Genomic DNA, 24,781 nt, shown 5'->3' on the forward strand with positions numbered 1-24,781 from the left:
AGGTGGTTTGATCGAGTAAGTAATGTAAGGGTAAGAGAGATGTATGGAAATAAAAAACAGCGTGGTTGAGAGAGCAGAAGAGTGTGTTTTGAAATGGTTTGGGCACATGGAGAGAATGAGTGAGGAAAGATTGACCAAGAGGATATATGTGTCGGAGGTGGAGGGAACGAGGAGAAGTGGGAGACCAAATTGGAGGTGGAAAGATGGAGTGAAAAAGATTTTGAGTGATCGGGGCCTGAACATGCAGGAGGGTGAAAGGCGGGCAAGGAATAGAGTGAATTGGATCGATATGGTATACCGGGGGTGACGTGCTGTCAGTGGATTGAATCAGGGCATGTGAAGCGTCTGGGGTAAACCATGGAAAGTTGTGTGGGGCCTGGATGTGGAAAGGGAGCTGTGGTTTCGGGCATTATTGCATGACAGCTGGAGACTGAGTGTGAACGGAAGTGGTCTTTCTTGTCTTTTCCTAGCGCTACCTCGCACACATGAGGGGGGAGTGGGATGGTATTCCATGTGTGGCGAGGTGGCGATGGGAATGAATAAATGCAGACAGTGTGAATTGTGTGCATGGGTATATATGTATGTGTCTGTGTGTGTATATGTATATGTGTACATTGAGATGTATAGGTATGTATATTTGCCTGTGTGGACGTGTATGTATATACATGTGTATGGGGTTGGTTGGGCTATTTCTTTCTTCTGTTTCCTTGCGCTACCTCGCAAACGCGGGAGACAGCGACAAAGCAAAATGAATAAAATAAATATATATATATATATATATATATATATATATATATATATATATATATATATATATATATATATATATATATCATTTATTTATTTTGCTTTGTCGCTGTCTCCCGCGTTTGCGAGGTAGCGCAAGGAAACAGACGAAAGAAATGGCCCAACCCACCCCCATACACATGTATATACACACACGTACACACACGCAAATATACATACCTATACATCTCAATGTACACATATATATACACACACAGACACATACATATATAATCATGCACACAATTCACAATGTCTGCCTTTATTCATTCCCATCGCCACCTCACCACACATGGAATACCATCCCCTCCCTCCTCATGTGAGCGGGGTAGCGCTAGGAAAAGACAACAAAGGCCTCATTCGTTCACACTCAGTCTCTAGCTGTCATGCAATAATGCCCGAAACCACAGCTCCCTTTCCACATCCAGGCCCCACACAGCTTTCCATGGTTTACCCCAGACGCTTCACATGCCCTGATTCAATCCACTGACAGACGTCAACCCCGGTATACCACATCGATCCAATTCACTCTATTTCTTGCTCGCCTTTCACCCTCCTGCATGTTCAGGCCCCGATCACTCAAAATCTTTTTCACTCCATGTTTCTACCTCCAATTTGGTCTCCCACTTCTCCTCGTTCCCTCCACCTCCAACGCATATATCCTCTTGGTCAATCTTTCCTCACTTATTCTCTCCATGTGCCCAAACCATTTCAAAACACCCTCTTCTGCTCTCTCAACCACACTCTTTTTATTTCCACACATCTCTCTTACCCTTACATTACTTACTCGATCAAACCACCTCACACCACACATTGTCCTCAAACATCTCATTTCCAGCACATCCACCCTCCTGCGCACAACTCTATCCATAGCCCACGCCTCGCAACCATACAACATTGTTGGAACCACTATTCCTTCAAACATAGCCATTTTTGCTTTCCGGGATAATGTTCTCGACTTCTACACAATCTCCAAGGCTCCCAGAATTATCGCCCCCTCCTCCACCCTATAATCCACTTCCGCTTCCATGGTTCCATCCTCTGCCAAATCCACTCCCAGATATCTAAAACACTTTACTTCCTCCAGTTTTTCTCCATTCAAACTCACCTCCCAATTGACCTGACCCTCAACCCTACTGTACCTAATAACCTTGCTCTTATTCACATTTACTCTTAACTTTCTTCTTTCACACACTTTACCAAACTCAGTCACCAGCTTCTGCAGTTTCTCACATGAATCAGCCATCAGCGCTGTATCATCAGCGAACAACAACTGACTCACTTCCCAAGCTCTCTCATCCCCAACGGACTTCATACTTGCCCCTCTTTCCAAAACTCTTGCATTCACCTCCCTAACAACCCCATCCTTAAAACAAATTAAACAACCATGGAGACATCACACACCCCTGCCGCAAACCTACATTCACTGAGAACCAATCTCTTTCCTCTCTTCCTACATATATATATATATATGTATATATATATATATATATATATATATATATATATATATATATATATATATATATATATATTTTTTTTTTTTTTCTTTTTCTTTTTTTTTTGCTTTGTCGCTGTCTCCCGCGTTTGCGAGGTAGCACAAGGAAACATATATATATATATATATATATATATATATATATATATATATATATATATATATATATATATATATATATATATATATATATATATATATATATATATATATATATATATATATATATATATATATATATATAGATTACAGAGTTATAAGTTTGTTGAGTATTCCTGGGAAATTATACGGGACGGTGTTGATTGAGAGGGTGAAGGTATGTACAGAGCATCAGATTTGTGAAGAGCAGTGTGGTTTCAGAAGTGATAGAGGATGCATGGATCAGGTGTTTGCTTTGAAGAATGTATGTGAGAAATACCTAGAAAAGGAAGTGGATTTGTATGTGGCATTTATGGTTCTGGAGAAGGCATATAATAGAGTTGATAGAGATGCTCGGTAGAAGGTATTAAGAATATATGATGTGGGAGGCAAGTTGTTAGAACCAGTGAAAAGTTTTTATCGAGGATATAAGGCACGTGTACGTGTAGGAAGAGAGGAAAGTGATTGGTTGTCAGTGAATGTAGGTTTGCTGCAGGGATGTGTGATGTCTCCATGGTAGTTTAATTTGTTTATAGATGGGATTGTTAGGGAAGTAAATGCAAAAGTTTTGGAAAGAGGGGCAAGTATGCAGTCTGTTGTGGATGAGAGAGCTTGGGAAGTGAGTCAGTTGATGTTTACTGATGATACAGCGCTGGTGGCTGATTCATGTGAGAAACTGCAGAACCTGGTGACTGAGTGTGGTAAAGTGTGTGAAAGAAGACAGATGAGAGTAAATGTGAGTAAGAGCAAGGTTATTAGGTACAGTAGGGTTGAGGGACAAGTCAATTGAGAGGTAAGTTTGCATGGAGAAAAGCTGGAGGAAGTGAAATGTTTTAGATATCTGGTAGCGGATTTGGCAGCGGATGGAACCATGGAAGCGGAAGTAAATCATAGGGTGGGGGAGGGGGCGAGAGTTCTGAGAGCGTTGAAGAATGTGTGGAAGTCGAAAACATTATCTCGGAAAGCAAAAATTGGTATGTTTGAAGGAATAGTGGTTCCAACAATGTTATATGGTTGCGAGGCGTGGGCTATAGATAGAGTTGTGCGCAGGAGGGTGGATGTGCTGGAAACGAGATGTTTGAGGACAATATATGGTGTGAGATGATTTGATCGAGTAAGTAATATTAGGGTACGAGAGATGTGTGGTAGTAAAAAGAGTGTGGTTGAGAGAGCAGAAGAGGGCGGTTTGAAATGGTTTGGTCACATGAAGACAATGAGTAAGGGAAGATTGACCAAGAGGATATATGTGTCAGAGGTGGAGGGAACGAGGAGAGGTGGGAGAAGACATTGGAGGTGGAAAGATGTAGTGAAAAAGATTTTGAGTGATCGGGGCCTGAACGTGCAGGAGGGTGAAAGGCGTGCAAGGAATAGCGTGAATTGGAACTATGTGGTATACCGTTGTCGACGTGCTGTCAATGGATTGAACAGGGCATGTGAAGCGTCTGGGGTAAACCATGGAAAGTTCTGTGGATGTTGAAAGGGAGCTGTGGTTTCGGTGCATTATTACATGACAGCTACAGACTGAGTGTGAACAAATGTGTCCTTTGTTGTCTTTTCCTAGCGCTAGCTCGCACATAGATATATACATATATACACATGTACATACTTCATACTGTCTGCCCTTATTCTCGTCGCCACCCCGCCACATATGAAATGACAACCACCTCCCACCGCTTTTGCGCGAGATAGCACTAGTAAAAGACAAGAAAAGCCACGTTCGTTTACAACCAGTTTGTAGCTGTCATGTACAATGTACCGAAACCACAGCTCCCTTACCACATCTAGGCCAGACAAAACTTTCTATGGTTTACCCCAGACGCTTCACATACCCTGGTTCAATCCATTGACAGCACGTCGACCCCGGTATACCACATCGTTCCAATTTACTCTATTCCTTGCACGCCTTTCACCCTCCTGCTTGTTCAGGTCCCGATCACTCAAAATCTTTTTCCCTCCATCTTTCCAACTCCAATTTGGTCTCCCACTTCTCGTTCCCTCCACTGCTGACACATATATCCCCTTTGTCATTTCAAAACACTCTCTTCTGCTCTCTCAACTTCACTCTTTCTATTGCCACACATCTCTCTTACCCTTTCATTAATTACTCGATCAAACCACTTCACACCACATATTGTCCTGAAACATCTCATTTCCAACACATCCACCCTCCTCCGCACAACTCTATCTATAGCTTACGCCCCGGAACCATATAACATTGTTAGAACCACTATTCCTTCAAACATACCCATTTTTTCTTTCCGAGATAGCGCTCTCGACTTCCACACATTTTTCAACGCTCCCAGAACTTTCGCCCCCTCCCCCACCCTCTGACTCACTTCCGCTTCCATGGTTCCATCCGCTGCCAAATCCGCTCCCAGATATCTAAAACACTCTACTTCCTCCAGTTTTTCTCCATTCAAACTTACCTTCCAATTGACTTGTCCCTCACCCCTGCTGTATCTAATAACCTTACTCTTATTCACATTTACTCTCAGCTTTCTTTTTTCACACACTTTTCCACACTCAGTCACCAACTTCTGCAGTTTCTCACCCGAATCAGCCACCAGCGATGTATCATCAGCGAACCACAACTGACTCACTTCCCAAGCTCTCTCATCCACAACAGACTGCATACTTGCCCCTCTCTCCAAAAGTCTTGCATTCACCTCTCTAACAACCCCATCCATATAGAAATCAAACAACCCCTGCCGCAAACCAACATTCACTGAGAACCAATCAATTTCTTTTCTTTCTACTCGTACATATGCCTTACATCCTCGATAAAAACTTTTTACGGCTTCTAACAGCTTGTCTCTCACACCATATATTCTTAATACCTTCCACAGAGCATCTTTATCAACTCTATCATATGTCTTCTCCAGATCCATAAATGCTACATACAAATCCATTTGCTTTTCTAAGTATTTCTCACATACATTCTTCAAAGCACACACCTGATCCACACATCCTCTACCACTTCTGAAACCACACTGCTCTTCCCCAATCTGATGCTTTGTACATGCATTCACCCTCTCAATCAATACCTTCCCATATAATTTCCCAGGAATGCTCAACAAACTTATACTTCACCTTTATCCCCTTTGCTTTTGTACAGTGGCACTATGGAAGGATTCCGCTAATCCTCAGGCACCTCACCATGAGTCATACATACATTAAATAACCTTACTAACCAGTCAACAACACAGTCACCCCCTTTTTTAATAAATTCCACTGCAATATCATCCAAACCCGCTACCTTTTTGGCTTTCATCTTCCGCAAAGCTTTTACTACCTCTTCTCTGTTTACCAGATCATTCTCCCTAACCCTCTCACTTTGCACACCACCTCGACCAAAACACCCTATATCTGCCACTCTATCATCAAACACATTCAACAAACCTTCAAAATACTCACTCCATCTCCTTCTCTCAGAACCACTACTTGTTATCACCTATCCATTTGCCCCCTTCACTGATGTTCCCATTTGCTCCCTTGTCTTACGCGCTTTATTTACATCCTTCTAAAAATCTTTTTATTCTCCCTAAAGTTTAATGATACTCCCTCACCCAACTCTAATTTGCCCTATTTTTCACCTCTTGTACCTTTCTCTTGGCGTCCTGCCTCTTTCTTTTATACATCTCCCACTCATTTGCATTATTTTCCTGAAAAAATCGTCCAAATGCCTCTCTCTTTTTCACTAATAATCTTACTTCTTCATCCCACCACTCACTACCCTTTCTAATCGTCCCACCTCCCACGCTTCTCATGCCAGAATCATCTTTTGAGCAAGCCATCACTGCTTCCCTAAATACATCCCATTCCTTCCCCACTCCCCTTACTTCCTTTGTTCTTACCTTTTTCCATTCTGTACTCAGTCTCTCCTGGTACTTCCTCACTTAAGTCTCCTTCCCAAGCTCACTTACTCTCACCACTCTCTTCACCCAAACATTCTCTCTTCTTTTCTGAAAACCTCTACAAATCTTCACCGCCTCCACAAGTTAGTTATCAGACATCTCTTCAAATAATGCATATAAATATGTTATTAGAAGTAACAGTTGATCACATATATTCATATCGTGTATCATAAACTTTTTATGGCGTTGAATGTTACGTAGAATTTACAAACGTATTTCATGTTGTTTCCAGGGTGTGGTTTGAGAAATCCTGGACAATAAAAAAGTTGAACCGTGCATTGTTCCTCAGTGGAATGACCAAAGAGGTTTGTCGAGCAGTATCCTTGGGCTGGGTGGCCCTGACCATGACCTCTGCCCTTAACTTGATGCTGACGCAGGCCCTTCTGAAAGCTGATTGGATGAACTCACTGAAAGAAAAACCTACAAAGACGTTGAACATCCCGCTGACTTATGGAGATGGTGTTGGACACTTCACATCACGGACGCTGGGACTGGCCTGCGCCCACAGCGTCATGGAGGGCAAAAGGAACGGTCCCCAACAAAACCTTGCTGGAGATTATTCAGAGAGACCCAGTATTTTCTCGAAAGTCCGAGATTATCCCAGCGACGATCAGGTGGTCATGCGCCATCTTATAAGAGACTATTGCAGACAGATGTTAACTTCTCGGCAGACTCTCTTCGCTCTTGGTCGGCCGTATACGCAATCCGTCACAGGAAAAACATTTGAATCCAAGTCTACTGTTAACGTAAGTCTTGGTTATCTATCTCATTATTACTCAATACAGTTGATGTATCTCTGGTCATTAATTATGTCACAAGTACATTATCCACTCACTATCAGATAAACGAAAATAAGGAATTTCATGAATTATATATCAAAATGTTTCCTATATGCTTATGCAATGAGTCAAACTTATTAGTTATTCCTGGAATGCAGCAAAAACAGTGTATAAGTATGTCTCTCTTAATGCTGCAGCTGAAGAGGCAGGAGGTTGTACTTGCTAAGCCGCCGGAAGTACATTCCTTGCTATCAAAAAAGGTGAGGGTAAGTCAACTGCCCTCACCCCAACCTCCCCAAGCCCAAGGCAGGGCCTTCGCTGCAAGTGTATACAACAAGGTGAGGGTGCGTCAAGCTCCCCCACCCCAGCCTTCTCTGAGTGAGAGCCTCTCCTTAGGTGTATCGAATAAGGCGACGACGGTGAGGCAAGTGTTCCCACCCCAGCCTTCCCTGGGTGGGGACCTCTCCGCAAGTGTATCGAACATGGCGAGGGTGCGTCAAATCTCCGCACTCCTGCCACCCCTTGGTGGGGAACTCGCGGCAGGTGTATTGAACAAGGTGAGGGTGCGACAAGTGTTCCCACCCCAGCCTCCAGTAGCCCTGAATAGGGACTTTACTACAGCCGCTCAGGTCAGTTTGCTGGTGTGATAATCAAAATTCATTAGAATAAAAATTTTTGGTAATATATATTGTAATGACTGATTATTATTGATATTTCTACGTGATTATTCATACTGATCTAACAGCTAACTCTGTCCATATTCTAGACGGCCTCCTTGTCTTACGCAAGTCCTATAAGTGGCTTATCAGGCCTCCACAACGGTGGCGGGCCCTTTGGAGGGGTTGGGCTTGGAGAAGGTCTTGGAACTTACACGACTGGTCTTGGAAGCAGACTGGACTCAGGTTTTGGATCTGGAATTGCCAACAGTCTGTTATCCTCACCCCTGTTGTCTGAGCTTAGCGGTCAAAGATCCGGAACCTTTCTGCCAGTTTCCCCGTCAGGAGAAGGCTTCGGAAGCCTCGACTTTGGAGGAAAGGAATTATTTCGTTTTAATTCAGGACTATTTACTGGCTCTTCGCCCATTCATCTTGGATTCTTTGGAAACCTTGATAATTTCAACCCACCTGAGACTCTCTCAGCATCCACTATGTTGAATGAAGGAGCCCCTGTCTTTGTACCTTCTGGAGGGATATCTAAAAACAACGATTTCGACTTGTTACAACAGCATGCAACAAATCCCTACCAAACACCATTTAAAGCGACTACTAGAGATCCCTCTCTCTCACCTCTCCCTTTTGATGGAGTAGAAAGGTTGAGAAATCTAGAGAATCAAGTGCGAAAGCACTTAGATATTGACGAAAAGCAACTGACCCCAGAGCAAAGGAGCACCAAGGCGATCTACGAGGCCATCTCAGGCCTCCGTGAGGTCCCAACATCGACTGCTGCCAGCCTCACTCTCAGCGGGCTACAGGCTCCCTCTCCAAAGAATAATGAAGGAAAGATAGACGAATTATCATCTCTGAGACCGACACAGCAAACTCTGAGTGACCGTCTGGATGGCATGTACGGTATCGGATCTTTGAGACACTCTGCTGGTAAAGGTGAGGGGAAGGACATCCTTCATGTGTTAATGAACGCTCACACACCTGACATCATCCATGATGAGGAACAGAGTCACACTTTTGCTTCAGCTGACGGAAATCCTGGATTAATACCCTTCATTTCAAGCACTAAGGAAGTGTCTAAACTAACATCTACAGTTCCCATACCCAAGCAGCAAGACCATCCACGTACCTTCTCATCACATACTATTTCCAGCCCACAATCGAGGGCTCCGCTTCCTCCTCCTGATTCTCTCTCTTCATGCGAACAAAAGGGACAAAATGAAGATGCACAGCTATGCTTCTTAGATGGGGAAATCCCGAGTCGTTCACTGGAGAATCAGCAGTTACATTTTCCAGATGGGGGAGTTCCGAGTCACACGCTGAAGGGTCAGCAGTTACAGTCGTCAGATGATGAAATTTCAGGTCACTCGCTGGAGGATCAACAGGTTCAATTCTCAGATAGGGAAATTCCAAATCAATCGCAGGACGACAAACAGTTACAGTCCTCAGATGGGAGAGTTTCGGCTAACTCGCACGGGGGCCAAGAAACTCCGACTCCATCGGTGAACCTCACACTGCGCGGCGATGACACAGGTAAGCTGCATCCTCCCCACGCGTCATCCGTTCAAGGCTCTCCTGCTAACAAACCAATGCCATTTGGGAAACCTAGGCTTAAAGATCTCGTACAACAGGGTCTCCAACTTGAAGGCGGTGTGGGTCATCCTCCTCCCCTAGGTATTCCGGACAAGTCAAAAATACCTCATAGGCTATCATCACTTTGTCGGCCACGTCCTCAAACAACACATTCTAGGGTACCATTGCTCCGTCGGCCATGTCCCCAAACATCACGTGCTAAGGTTCCTCCGCTGCGTCGGCCACGTCCTCAAACATCACGTGCTGAAGTTCCTCCGCTCCGTCGGCCGCGTCCACGCACATCACGTACTAAGGTTCTCCCGCTGCGTCGGCCACGTCCTCACACATCACGTACTAAGGTTCCCCCGCTGCGTCGGTCACGTCCTCAAACATCACGTACCAAGGTTCTCCCACTGCGTCGGCCACGTCCTCGTACATCACCTGAAGGCAGTGAAGACAAGCGTATTCAGGGTAATTCTCACCCATTCTTGCGCCCAGTCTTAGACTCAGAACAAGATCGCCCTCTATCAAGGTCTCGAGGACCATCGGATAGTTCCAGACGACCAACGCTGGACCGTCCTTTAGTGAGACCAAGAAGACCACCTGTCACTAGTGGCCGGCCTGGCAATAGGCTTCATATTCCATCTGACTCATCAGACCACTCAGCACCGATACTAAAGGATCCACATGTGACTGATGACCCGGTCTTAGTCGTTTTTTCGGACAAGAGACAAGCTAATGACCAAGAAAGTTTTCAGCTGGGTATACACCATAAGAAGCAGCAAGGTAAAAACCATGGCAAAATGGGATCTGTCTTACATCCACTTCCTTCCCTTCCACCTCCTCTTGTACTTGAGTTTAATGCACGCAGAGAACAGACGACCGTCATTCCTAACTCGGACAAAATTTCTAAAGTTTCCACTGACTTTGGACTTAGAACTTCACCTTCCCCTATGAAAACAGAAACCCAAAATTTGCTGTCTAGTGAAGAGCTTCTTTCGTTAACAGAGCTTCAGAACCTCTACCCCAGACCAAAACTGGAATTCGACAATGACTCCAGTACGACTGACTTATCAGTGCTACTACAGGACACTAACTACAACAGGACGCTACTCACCTCTAATATCGAGGATTTCCTTAAAGATTTTGAAAAAGACAAGAATTCTCCGGACACGACTTCGCTGAAGAACGTTTACCCAAGTAGAAACCATCCACTTGAGGATGGTGCGATGATGGTAATGATGTCCGTTACTTTACGATACGGCAGTCAGGAAAACAAAGGTATTTTAGACTCGGTTCCAACTCCATATGCCTTTTCTGGATTTCCTGAAATTTCTACTGATCGATCAATGAAAGGTTCAAAATCAAAAATACCGACATGTGAAGGAAATCCCCACAAGTTCCATGAGGAGTTAGAGGGAGAAGATGGTGTCCTCCTTACGTCTCCATTACACTTTTCTGAACATTTAGCGGATTCTCCCACGAGACAAATCTTCTTGCCCAATGCAAGTAAAGCTAATGACGATAAAACTGCGCACTTAGGCACCACAGACATACCTTCATCTCTTGTCGACATCCAGGCAGCCCCACCTGAGCCGCAAGAAGCACGTCCCAGAGCTAAGTCCCCAAAAACCCCACCTAGGCTTCACCCATCTTCAACTAAGTTCCACATACACACACTCAGGTCTCAGATCCCTCCACCCAGGTCTGAGGCACCTCCATTCGGTTCCCAGGTACTAACATCCAGGCCTCAGGTCCCTCCAACCAGGTTTGAGGCACCTAAATCTAGTTCCCAGGTACCAACATCCAGGTCTCATATCCCTCCACCCAGATATGAGGCACCTACATTCGGTTCCCAGGTACCAACATCCAGGTCTCAGATCCCTCCATCTAGGTCTGAGGCACTTTCATCCGGTTCCAAGGTACCAACATCCAGGTCTCAGATCCCTGCATCCAGGTCTGAGGCACCTTCACCCGGTTCCCAGGTACCAACATCCAGGTCTCAAATTCCTCTAACCAGGTCAGAAGTACCTCCATCCGGTTCCCAAGTACCGATATCCAGATCTCCGATTCCTCCGACCAGGTCTGAGGCACTTCATCTGGTTCCCAGGTACCAGCATCCAGGTCTCAAATTTCTCCAACCAGGTCTGAAGTACCTCCATCCGGTTCCCAGGTACCAACATCCAGGTCTCAAATTCCTTTAACCAGGTCAGAAGTACCTCCATCCGGTTCCCAGGTACCGATATCCAGACCACAGATTCCTCCAACCAGGTCTGAGGCACATTCATCCGGTTCCAAGGTACCAACATCCAGGTCTCGAAATCCTCCAACCAGGTCTGAGGCACCTCCATCCGGTTCCCAGGTACCAGCATCCAGGTCTCAAATTCCTCCAACCAGGTCTGAAGTACCTCCATCCGGTTCCCAGGTACCGATATCTAGGTCTCAGATTCCTCCAACCAGGTCTGAGGCACCTCCATCCGGTTCCCAGGTACCAGCATCCAGGTCTCAAATTCCTCCAACCAGGTCTGAAGTACCTCCATCCGGTTCCCAGGTACCGATATACATGTCTCGGATTCCTCCAACCAGGTCTGAGGTACCTTCATCCGGTTCCCAGGTACCGATATTCATGTCTCGGATTCCTCCAACCAGGTCTGAGGTACCTTCATCCGGTTCCCGGGTACCAACATCCAGGTCTCAGAACCCTCCATCCAGGTCTGAGGCACCTTCATCCGGTTCCAAGGTACCAACATCCAGGTCTCAGATCCCTGCATCCAGGTCTGAGGCACCTTCATCCGGTTCCCTGGTACCAACATCCAGGTCTCAGATCCCTCCACCTAGGTCTGAGGTACCTTCATCTGGTTCCCAGGTACAAACCTCCAGGTCTCAGATTCCTCCAACCAGGTCTGAAGTACCTCCATCCGGTTCCCAAGTACCGATATCCATGTCTCAGATTCCTCCAACTAGGTCTGAGGCACCTTCATCCGGTTCCAGGGTACCACATTCCAGGTCTCAGAATCCTCCATCCAGGTCTGAAGTACCTCCATCCGGTTCCAAAGTACCGATATCTAGGTCTCAGATTCCTTCAACCAGGACTGAGGCACCTCCATCCAGTTCCCAGGTACCAACATCCAGGTCTCAGATTCCTCTAACCAGGTCAGAAGTACCTCCATCCGGTTCCCAAGTACCGATATCCATGTCTCAGATTCCTCCAACCAGGTCTGAGGCACCTTCATCAGGTTCTCAGGTACCAACATCCAGGTCTCAAATTCCTCTAACCAGGTCAGAAGTACCTCCATCCGGTTCCCAAGTACCGATATCCAGACCTCAGATTCCTCCAACCAGGTCTGAGGCACCTTCATCCGGTTCCCAGGTACCAACATCCAGGTCTCGGAACCCTCCATCCAGGTCTGAAGTACCTCCATCCGGTTCCCAGGTACCGATATCTAGGTCTCAGATTCCTCCAACCAGGTCTGAGGCACCTCCATCCGGTTCCCAGGTACTAGCATCCAGGTCTCAAATTCCTCCAACCAGGTCTGAAGTACCTCCATCCGGTTCCCAGGTACCGATATTCATGTCTCAGATTCCTCCAACCAGGTCTGAGGTACCTTCATCCGGTTCCCAGGTACCAACATCCAGGTCTCAAAACCCTCCATCCAGGTCTGAGGCACCTTCATCCGGTTCCCAGGTACTAACATCCAGGTCTCAGATTCCTCCAACCAGGTCTGAGGCACCTCCATCCAGTTCCCAGGTACCAACATCTGGGCATCAGATACCTTCACCCAGGCCCCAGGCATCTCCGTTTAAGTCTGAGGCACTTCCAACCAGATCCTAGACACCTCAACCACGGTCTCGGGCTACTCCACCCAGCTCAAAGGCACTTCTACCAAGGTCCCAAGCAACTCTACCCAGACCCAAGACACCTCCATCTAGGTCCCAGGTACCTCTGCCCACGTACCAGGTACATCTGTCCAGGTCCAAAGCTCCTCCGTTAAGGTCCCAAGCAACCTGATCCAAGTCCCAGGTACCTCCACTCAGGTTCCAGGCAATTACATCCACGTCCCTGGCAACTCATTCCAGATCCCTCTCAATTCCATCCATGCCTTAGGCAACTACGTTCATATCCCAGGCAACAATTTCCAGGTCCCAGGCAACTCAGTCCAGATCCTAGCTACCTCCGTCCAGGTTCCAGGCAACTACCTTCAGGTCTCAGGTAACTCTTTCCAGGTCCCAAGCAACTCTTTCTTGGCCCCACACTCCGTCTAAATCTTGGCACCTTCCTCTAGGTCAGGCACCTCTCCCTGGGTCCTGGGAAACTCGATCCAGGTCCCAGACACTATCTTTCAGGTATCAGGCAACTATTTCCTGGTCCCAGGCAGCTGATCTTTTCCTCTTCGGGGGATAGTTTTAGAGAATGACAGGAATAACGTTCAAAAAAGTAGTCATGAAACTACCTCTCCTGTTAGGAAGAAAAAAGTAATTATTCTTTCATTCAGCGCAGTCACCGCTACCGTGAACTCTTCGAAACCTTTGTTCACATCTTTGGCAAAATCCTTGAATACCGATAAGAAAGACAAAAAACAACACGGACAGGCTGAAAACAAGCCCTCTTCCCTATCATTGGGAATCTTATATAGAGATAATTCCTTCTATGATGGTTATGTGGGTCAAGAGGATATTTCCATAGGAAATGATCCTTTTTTTCTCTGAATCTACATATTAGGAGCCACATTTTCACAGACATGGATCACAGTTAACAGAATTGCCAGAGCATCACAGCGATCATCTTCCCGGGGCAAATTTTTCCACTCGATACGGAAAACCTATTAAGAGCAATCATAGTGGACAGACAAAGTCATCACAAACCAGCTTTCAGTGCAGATATCACAAAGTAGGTTTTCTTTTACAAATACAAGATAGCTCTCGTCTAACAGCCCAGCTTCCTAATACACAAACTTCTCCACACCTACCCTCAACAAGACCACGAGGATCACAATATGCTCCGCCCCTTTACCGTCCTCTGCTACAGCCGCGACCTTCAGCAACGCACCAATTCTTCTCCCGGACATTCCCTGAACATCTACGAGAATCACTTTCCACGATATGGATGTCTAATTCAAAGTGAAAGCATAAGGAAAGAGCCTTATCAGTCACCTGTCCCAGGTAAACGCCGCTTCCCTTTAAGTCAAATTCGGCAAAAGCCACAGATTTTCAATGCCGAAAATCCACTTTTTCTGCTCAGAAAACAGTTCTCCAACAATATATTGTCCCGAAAATGTTCCAGATACACACCACATGTTTTCTGAAAAGTCTGAGCAAATGATTCATTAAGCTTCCGACAGTTCAAAAGAGTCGAAGTTTCCGTCGGATGTGCCATGATTCATTATTAGATATGCCGCAACTTGTATCGTCAGTTCCATCGAAGTTTTTCAGTTTATCACGACAACACCGTACTTTCCCCGACCGTACGACAGTAGTAGTCTCTGTTGTTGTATACACAGCGGTCGTGTAGCATCCACCAGCAGGTAACGTTCACAAGTGGAACCCAGGTACACCTCACTGCCAATACCTCACCTCCACACCACCATATCAACAACAATGAAAGTGTCCATGCTTCAGTGAAAGAGCCTCTAGGTAATCAGGGAACATCAAGAACGACAGCAAAATATAGTTTTTTTTTCTGCGAACATATCATTTTAAAAGCCACAATGTAGTTTCAGGGATGTTGATATCCCTGATGACGTCTGCATCTCTTAGAAAGTCAGACAATCCTGTGAAATCTGTATCTCCGGTGACGTCAGCTAGATAGTCGTCAGCAGATAAACTAGTGTCAGTAGTTCTTGTGCCGGCAACAGTTTTTAGATTTAAAGTCATCGGAAACGTCAGGAAGTACCGCGAAGTTCTTTGCTCCGTTGACATTAACGAGCCTGATTAAGAGTAAACTGACCATACAAAATTATTCCATAAAACAGTTAGCAAGAAGTTCATCATCAAAAGAGTCGGTACTGTCGCCATCACCTTCTCCATCACAGTCACCACAACCGCCTCCAACAACAGCAGCATCTTTTGCATCTCTTCCATCTCTAATACCCCTTTAATCACCAACACGTTTACTACCTGAGTTTCATGCTCAACCAACAGCATACCATTACCAACTTTAGTGCCTTTATTACCAGCAACACAACTATCAGATCTAAGGCCACACCTGTCTCCAGTACGAAAGCTATCACCTTCTACAGAAGTAGAACACTCGGCACCATTGTCACCATCGTCATTATCACACCACTCACCAACACCACTACTATCCCCAACAGTATCATACTCTTACCATCCCAAACGCCACCACACTCAAAACAAACTTCATTAAACAAACTTCACTCAACCTTACCCTCTCCATTTCCAGCACCATTATACCCTGCCTTCACCGTTCCAAACATCACTATTTTCACCATCCCTAGTAGCATCAGTAGCATCATAATCACCACTATATTCGCCATCACAGTCACCTCCTATCATACCCAACATCATACTCACCAATGCCCCAGTTAGCACACCTAGTAAAAATTTTTTCGATATTTTCACCATCCACAAAGTTGTCAAGAAGAGTCTACAAGGCCTTCTTCTCTCGTACCATTCGCCACACACCTGCCACTGTCGATCATCAGCGCCAATAGCGCCACCGACAACCACACCATCACCACCCACACTATCATCAAGACAAGCACCACACAACCATCACCACCACAGCCATCACTACCAGCACCATCACTGCCACAAATATCACCAACATCACTGGCACCATCATCACCAACACCGTCACTACCAGCACCATCAACATCCCCACCACTACCAGCATCATCACTACCATAGCCATCACCACCGCATATATCAACATCATAAGCATCACTAACCACACTATCACCAATAGCACCACTATCACCCCTAATGAGCACCACCACTATCCGCACCAGAAGCGCCCACACCATCACCGCCAACACCATCTACACCAACAACATTACCACCCGCATCGTTACAGACAGCACGATCACCAGTCACTAGCAGAACCACAGCTATCACCAAAACAGCAAACACTATCACTACAATCATCACCAGCAGCATCATCAGTATCATCATTGCCAGGATCATTACTATCACCACCACAACAATCACCACCACCATCACCATCTGTACCATCTCCATCAGCATTATCACTACTAGTGTAATCACCACAAGCACCATCACCACCAACATCATCACCACCAGCACCATCACCACCAACATCATCACCACCAGCACCATCACCACCAACTTCATCACCATCAGCACCATCGCAACAAGCATCACCACTGGCACCATCACCACCAACATCATCACCACCAGCACCATCACCAACAACATCATCATCACCAGCACCATCACCACCAACATCATCACCATCAGCACCATCACAACAAGCATCACCACCAGCACCATCACCGGTGGTACAATCACCAGCAGCAACATGATCTCTGAAACCAATACGTATCACCAGCACCATCACCACCAACATCATCACCACCAGCATCATCACCACTATTATCATCACCACTACAGCAATCAACACCACCAGCATCACCAGAACCATCTCCACCAGCACCATCAACACCGACATCATCATCAGTGCCATCACCACCACCACCACCATATACACAACCATCACAATTACAACAAGCATCATCACCACTAGCACCACCACCAGCATCATCATCAAAATCATCACTAACATCATTATCACTAACACCATCACCACCAGCATCATCACCACCAGCATCATCATCATCAGTGCCATCACCATCAGAACCATCACCACCATCATCATCACCATCAGCATCATCATCACCAGCATCATCGTCATCAGTGCCATCACCATCAGAACCATCACCACCATCATCATCACCACCAGCATCATCATCACCAGTGCCATCACCACCAGCATCATCACCACCAGCATCATCACCACCAGCATCATCACCACCAGCATCATCATCACCAGCATCATCATCACCAGCATCATCATCACCAGTGCCATCACCACCAGCATCATCACCACCAGCATCATCACCACCAGCATCATCACCACCAGCATCATCATCACCAGCATCATCATCACCAGTGCCATCACCACCAGCATCATCACCACCAGCATCATCACCACCAGCATCATCACCACCAGCATCATCACCACCAGCATCATCATCACCAGTGCCATCACCACCAGCATCATCACCACCAGCATCATCACCACCAGCATCATCACCACCAGCATCATCATCACCAGTGCCATCACCACCAGCATCATCACCACCAGCATCATCACCACCAGCATCATCACCACCAGCATCATCATCACCAGTGCCATCACCACCAGCATCATCACCACCAGCATCATCACCACCAGCATCATCACCACCATTATCATCACCACCAGCATCATCATCACCAGTGCCATCACCACCAGCATCATCACCACCAGCATCATCACCACCAGCATCATCACAAGTACCATCACTACCAACACCATCACCATAAGGATTATCACCATTAGAACCATCACTAGCAGCACCATCACCACCATCACCACCAGCATCATCATCAGCAATACTATTACCACCAGCACCGCCAGCATCTTCACCACCAGCATCATCACCATAGGTACCATCACCACTCGCATCATCACCACCAACACCATCACTATCACCAGCACGATCACCAACAGTACTGTACCAACAGTGTCATCACCATCACCAAAAGCACCATAGCCACCAGCACTACCACCATCAATATCATCACCACTAGAGCCATCTCCATCAGCATCATCACTACTAGAAACATCACCATCAGCACCATCATTACAAGTACCATTAAAGCCAGCACCATCACCACCATCACCGTCACCACAAGTATCATCACCACAAGAATCATCACCACCACCATCATCATCACCAGTGCCATCACCACCAGCACCATCACCACCATCACTATCAACACCAGTGCCATCACCACCATCATCACCACCAGCATCATCATCACCAGTGCCATCACCACCAGCACCATCACCACCAGCACAATCACTACCAGCATCATCATCACCAGCATCATCATCACAAGTACCATCACCATCAGCACCAACACCAGCACCATAAGCATAATCACCATTAGAACCATCACCAGCAGCACTATAACCACCATCACCACCAGCACCATCATCAACAATACCATTACCACCAGCACAACCAACATTAACACCACCAGTACTTTCATCACCAGCAGCATCACCGCCAACACCATCACTATCACCAGCGCCATTACCATTAACAACAGTACCATTACCAACAGCACCATCATCATCAACATCATCACTACCACCAGCACAAGTACCATCAGCATCATCACCACTAGCACCATCACCTCAAGTACCTACCATCACCACTAGCACCATCACCACAAACATCATCACCACTAGCACCATCACCACCAGTACCATCACCATCAATATCAATATCATTACCACCAAAGTCATCACCAGCATCATCATCATCGTCATTGCCATCACCACCAGCACCATCACCACCAACATCATTACCACCAGCATTATCATCACCAGTGTCATCACCACCAGCACCCTCACCACCAGCACCATCACTACTAGCATCAACACCACCAGCATTATCATCACAAGTACCATCACCACCAGCACCAATACCATAAGCATTATCACTATCAGAACCATCACCAACATCACCACCATCACCACCGGCAACATCATCAACAATACCAATATCACCAGCACCATCATCATCACCACCAGCATTATCACCACCACTCATCATCAGCATCATCACCACCAACACCATCACTATCACCAACACCATCACCATCACCAACAGTACTATTACCACCAGCACCAACAACATCATCACCACCACCACTACCAGCACCATCAGCATCATCACCACTAGAACCATTTCCATTAGCATCATCACTAATAGAAACATTACCATCAACACCATCACCTCAAGTACCATCAAATCCAGCACCATCAACTCACCACTAGAACCATTTCCATTAGCATCATCACTACTAGAAACATTACCATCAACGCCATCACCTCAAGTACCATCAAATCCAGCACCATCACCACCAGAACCATCAATACAAGTATCATCACCACTAGCACCACCACCACCGGTACCATCATCCCTAATACCATCACCACCATCATCAACATCATCACCTGTAGCACCATCCCCACCAGTACAAAAGCCACCAATACCATCACGATCAACACCATCAACATCATCACCACAACACCATCACCACCAGCACCAAAACAACCAATACCATCACCATCATCCACCCTCCTCGCAACTGTATAACATTGTTGGAACCACTATTTCTTCAAACATACACATTTTTGCTCTCCGAGATAACGTTCTCTCCTTCCACACATTCTTCAACTCTGCCAGAACCTTCGCCCCCTCCCCCACCCTGTGACTCACTTCCGCTTCCATGTTCCATCCGCTGCTAAGTCCACTCCCAGATATCTAAAACACTTCACGTCCTCCAGTTTTTCTCCATTCAAACCCACCTCACAATTAACTTGTCCCTCAATCCTACTAAACCTAATAACCTTGTTCTTATTCACAGATACTCTCAACTTTCTTCTTTCACACACTTTACCAAACTCAGTCACCATCTTCTGCAGATTCTCATACGAATCAGCCGCTAGCGTTGTATCATCAGCGAACAACAGCTGACTCACTATCCATAGCCTTGCCGGCTTTCATCTTCCGCAAGGCTTTCACTACCTCTTCTCTGTTCACCAAACCATTCTCCTTGACCCTCTCACTCCATCCCGACCAAAACACCCTATATCTACCAATCTATCATCAAACACATTCAACAAACCTTCGAAATAATCACTCCATCTCCTCACTTTATCATTAATCGTTAATACTTCTCCATTTGTCTCCATCGATGTTCCCATTTGTTCTCTTGTCTTACGCACTATATTTACCTCCTTCCAAATCGTCTTATTTTCCCTAAAATTCAATGATATTTTCTCATCCCAACTCTCATTTGCCCTCATTTTCACCTCTTGCACCTTTCTAAGATTATTAGTGAAACAGAAGAAAGAGGCATTTGGACGAATTTTGCAGGGAAATAATGCATATGACTGGGATATGTATAAAAGAAAGGCAGGAGGTCAAGAGAAGGTTGCAAAAGGTGAAAAAGAGGGCAAATGAGAGTTGGGGTGAGAGAGTATCATTAGATTTTAGGGAGAATAAAAAGATGTTTTGGAAGGAGGTAAATAAAGTGCGTCAGACAAGGGAACAAATGGGGCCTTCAGTAAAAGGGGTAAATGGGGAGGTGATAACAAGTAGTGGTGATGTGAAAAGGAGATGGAGTGAGTATTTTGAAGGATTATTGAATGTGTTTGATGATAGAGTGGCAGATATAGGGTGTTTTGGTCGAGGTGGTGTGCAAAGTGAGAGGTTTAGGGAAAATGATTTGAAAAACAGAGAAGGGGTAGTAAAAGCTTTGCGGAAGATGAAAGCCGGCAAGGCAGCGGGTTTGGATGGTATTGCAGTGGAATTTATCAAAAAAGGAGGTGACTGTATTGTTGACTGGTTGGTAAGGTTATTTGATGTACGTATGACTCATGGCGAGGTGCCTTAGGATTGGCGGAATGCTTGCATAGTGCCATTGTACAAAGGCAAAGGGGACAAAGGTGAGTGCTCAAATTACAGAGGTATAAGTTTGTTGGGTATTTCTAGGAAATTATATGGGAGAGTATTGATTGAGAGGGTGAAGGCATGTACAGAGCATCAGACTGGGGAAGAGGAGTGTGGTTTCAGAAGTGGTAGAGGATGTGTGGATCAGGTGTTCGCCTTGAAGAATGTATGTGAGAAATTCTTAGAAAAGCAAATGGATTTGTATGTAGCATTTATGGATCTGGAGAAGGCTTATGATAGAGTTGATAGAGATGCTCTGTGGAAGTTTTAAGAATATATGGTGTGGGAGGCAAGTTGTTAGAAGCAGTGAAAAGATTTTATCGAGGATGTAAGGCATGTGTACGTGTAGGAAGAGAAGAAAATGATTGGTTCTCAGTGAATGTAGGTTTGCGGCAGGGGTGCGTGATGTCTCCATAGTTGTTTAATTTGTTTATAGATGGGGTTGTTAGGGAGATGACTGCAAGAGTTTTGGAAGGAGGGGCAATTATGTAGTCTGTTGTGGATGAGAAAGCTTGGAAAGTGAGTCAGTTGTTGTTCGCTGATGATACAGCGCTGGTGGCTGATTCATGTGAGAAACTGCAGAAGCTGGTGACTGAGTTTGGTAAAGTGTGTGAAAGAAGAAAGCTGAGAGTAAATGTGAATAAGAGCAAGGTTATTAGGTACAGTAGGGTTGAGGGACAAGTCAATTGGGAGGTAAGTTTGAATGGAGAAAAACTGGAGGAATTTAAGTGTTTTAGTTATCTGGGAGTGGATTTGGAAGCGGATGGAACCATGGAAGCGGAAGCGAATCACAGTGTGGGGAGGGGGCGAAAGTTCTGGGAGCGTTGAAGAATGTGTGGAAGTCGAGAACATTATCTCGGAAAGCAAAAATGGGTATGTATGAAGGAATAGTGGTCCTAACAATGTTATATGGTTGCGAGGCGTGGGATATGGATAGAGTTGTGCGCAGGGGGGGTGGATGTGATGGAAATGAGATGTTTGAGTACAATATGTGGTGTGAGGTGGTTTGATCGAGTAAGTAATGTAAGGGTAAGAGAGATGTGTGGTATCAAAAAGAGTGTGGCTGAGAGAGCAGAAGAGGGTGTTTTGAAATGGTTTGGTCACATGGAGAGAATGTGTGAGGAAACATTGACCAAAAGGATATATGTGTCAGAGGTGGAGGGAACGAGCAGTGGGAGACCAAATTGGAGGTGAAAAGATGGAGTGAAAAAGATTTTGTGTGATCGGGGCCTGAACATGCAGGAGGGTGAAAGTCGTGCAAGGAATAGAGTGAATCGAAACGATGTGGTATACCGGGGTCGACGTGCTGTCATTGGATTGAACCAGGGCATGTGAAGCGTCTGGGGTAAACCATGGAAAGTTGTATGGGGCCTGGATGTGGAAAGGGAGCTGTGGTTTCGGTGCATTATTACATGACAGCTAGAGATTGAGTGTGAACGAATGTAGCCTTTGTTGTCTTTTCCTGGCGCTACCTCGCGCACCTGAGGAGGGAGGGGGTTATTATTTCATGTGTGGCGGGGTGGCGATGGGAATGAATAAAGGCAGACAGTATGAATCATGTACAAGTGTATATATGCATATGTCTGTGTGTGTATATATATGTATACGTTGAGATGTATAGGTATGTATATTTGCGTGTGTCGACGTGTATGTATATACTTGTGTATGTGGATGGGTTGGGCCATTCTTCCGTCTGTTTCCTTGCACTACCTCGCGAACGCGGGAGACAGCGATAAAGTATATATATATATATATATATATATATATATATATATATATATATATATATATATATATATATATATATATATATATATATATATATATATATATATATATATATATATATATATATATATATATGAACTTGGTTTAAGGTAACAGTGACCATATGTGTGAATAGTTTAAGAAGCGCTTTGTCCTGTGAGTGATAAGGGCTCTCAGCACACGTAACACCTTTAGGCCAAGCCTTAGTAAGAAAGGAAGTATGGAAAAGGAAATCAAGAGTTTTGTCGTTGATAATCTGCATTTAAAAAAGAAAGCAGGTACGACTGTTACTGCTACTGCTGGTGCTACAACCTCCCCCAGGTGAGATCAGTTCCCCTGGCCTGACGTGGGCCTACCAGGTAGCAAGGGCCTCACAAGGACGACTGCTCTGGCATCAGGGGGTCGACGGCAGGGTTCCATATGAGACTAAATTATGTCGGGAATGGCTGCTCTCAACCATGGTCACAGCTTAAGCGTCGCGTCATGAGAAGAACCATCATAATGGGGTTGCACGGACTGTGATCCTTGCTGTGGTTACAAGAATGTTCTTCCGCCCACCAGTGATGCTACTACGTTTGTGAATCAAGAACCATTGCAACACAAACCTCGCCAGGTGGTAGAGTGTCCCGCAGTGTATCGAGACAGACTTCCCCAGAACTTTTTTAAAGGGGAAGTAAATGTTTATAGTTGTGTTACTGGAGTGATAGTTTTCATACATTGTGCTTTGACAAGAAAATAGTGAAATTGGAAAAAATGTAGCTTAGACATTGAAGCTTATTGATACAGTGGTTAAATTGATGAGAACTGCTATTGACGTTTGTGTAAATAAATTATACATTTCCCTTTTCCATAGCCAGAGGTTGAACCATTATGTGACATTCATTTTTTCATTTCATTTCAAGCTAGAAGTTTCAGTTTTCTAAATTGTTTCTTACATTTTTCATATGTATATATATATATATATATATATATATATATATATATATATATATATATATATATATATATATATATATATATATATATATATATATACATACATGTGTGTGTGTGTGTATATGTGCGTATGTATGTGTATGTATATATATATGTATATATATGTATATATCATCCCTGGGGATAGGGGTGAAAGAATACTTCCCACGCATTCCTCGCGTGTCGTAGAAGGCGACTAGAGGGGACGGGAGCGGGGGGCCAGAAATCCTCCCCTCCTTGTATTTTTTAACTTTCTAAAATGGGAAACAGAAGAAGGAGTCACTCGGGGAGTGCTCATCCTCCTCGAAGGCTCAGACTGGGGTGTCTAAATGTGTGTGGATGTAACCAAGATGTGAAAAAAGGAGAGATAGGTAGTATGTTTGAGGAAAGGAACTTGGATGTTTTGGCTCTGAGTGAAACGAAGCTCAAGGGTAAAGGGGAAGAGTGGTTTGGGAATGTCTTGGGAGTAAAGTCAGGGGTTAGTGAGAGGACAAGAACAAGGGAAGGAGTAGCAGTACTCTTGAAACAGGAGTTGTGGGAGTATGTGATAGAATGTAAGAAAGTAAATTCTCGATTAATATGGGTAAAACTGAAAGTTGATGGAGAGAGATGGGTGATTATTGGTGCATATGCACCTGTGCATGAGAAGAAAGATCATGAGAGGCAAGTGTTTTGGGAGCAGCTGAATGAGTGTGTTAGTGGTTTTGATGTACGAGACCGGGTTATAGTGATGGGTGATTTGAATGCAAAGGTAAGCAATGTGGCAGTTGAGGGAATAATTGGTATACATGGGGTGTTCAGTGTTGTAAATGGAAATGGTGAAGAGCTTGTAGATTTTTGTGCTGAAAAAGGACTGGTGATTGGGAATACCTGGTTTAAAAAGCGAGATATACATAAGTATACCCTATGTAAGTAG

Source organism: Panulirus ornatus, chromosome 64 (genome assembly GCF_036320965.1).
Source record: "Panulirus ornatus isolate Po-2019 chromosome 64, ASM3632096v1, whole genome shotgun sequence".
NCBI lineage: Eukaryota > Metazoa > Arthropoda > Malacostraca > Decapoda > Palinuridae > Panulirus > Panulirus ornatus.